Here is a 1,036-nt window from a genome sequence, read left to right as displayed (position 1 = left end):
CCCTCCCAGCCCCCTGTACCTGTCTAGTGGCCCCCCTCCCAGCACCCTGAACCTGTCTGGTGGCACCCCTCCACAGCCCCCTCCCAGCCCTGAGCCCCTGCCCACCTGCAATTGCCTTGCGCCCCCTTTCTGGTGGCGTTCCAACAGAATTGCCCCAGAGCCAACAGCCAGGCAACCCTCCCCACCTGCATCCTGCCCACTTCCCAGGCTGCGTTGGTGGCAGTAGCACCATTGTATTGCAAGTCCAAGAACAGGATGTGGGGCCACTGGTCATTGCCTGCGATGGACTGGCCATGGACTGGAAGCACAGGCAAGGACTTTGCTCTGTATTGTGCCTTTTTCTTGGTGGAAGTGAAAATGAGTCTTTTTCCCTGGGACCCAACATCATGGGTTTCTGTGGCCTCTGATGCTGCTGAAACAAGAGGCCTGTCCCTATCTTCCATGGAACCAGGATTATATCTGCTGTCAGCCTCCAACCAGCCTGTATGACACATCCTCAATGTCTCAGAGGCACCCAGGTCCTGGTGAGAGGGTCCCAGTAACATTAGGCTGATGCTCCCATGGTGATCCAGGCAGGAGAAACTCATACTGTGGGTCAGAAAAGAGAATACACCTTCCCTGGTGAATCAGCTGACTCTGGATCAGCTGTGTGCTCTAATGTATGCAGGATCAGCTGACTCTGGGGCAAGAGGAAGGACAAGAATAACCTACTGCCCAGTAACACAGCATACGGGCAGGTATCACTGTGGCCATGGCAAGGGATATTTTCTGGCCCTGCCCTCTGACTGCCTGATTATACAGACAGATTCTGTTTACACCAGGAAGCCCGCACATAACTACAGCAGCTCTGTGGACAAGATCTGGAAAATTCTGAGAAGTCCTCTCCAGAAATTGGACTTTAAAATATTTATGTTGAGGGGTGGCGCCTGTGGCTCAGTGGGTGGGGCGCTGGCCCCATGTACCGAGGATGATGGGTTCAAAACTGACGCTGGCCAAACTGCAACAAAAAAATAGCCAGATGTTGTGGCAGGCACCT

The sequence above is a fragment of the Otolemur garnettii genome, unplaced genomic scaffold (genome assembly GCF_000181295.1).
Source record: "Otolemur garnettii isolate 467f Iridium unplaced genomic scaffold, OtoGar3 scaffold00300, whole genome shotgun sequence".
In the NCBI taxonomy this organism is placed as follows: Eukaryota; Metazoa; Chordata; class Mammalia; order Primates; family Galagidae; genus Otolemur; species Otolemur garnettii.
The sequence above is the reverse complement of the archived record's forward strand: the minus strand, read 5'-3'. Positions refer to the sequence as shown.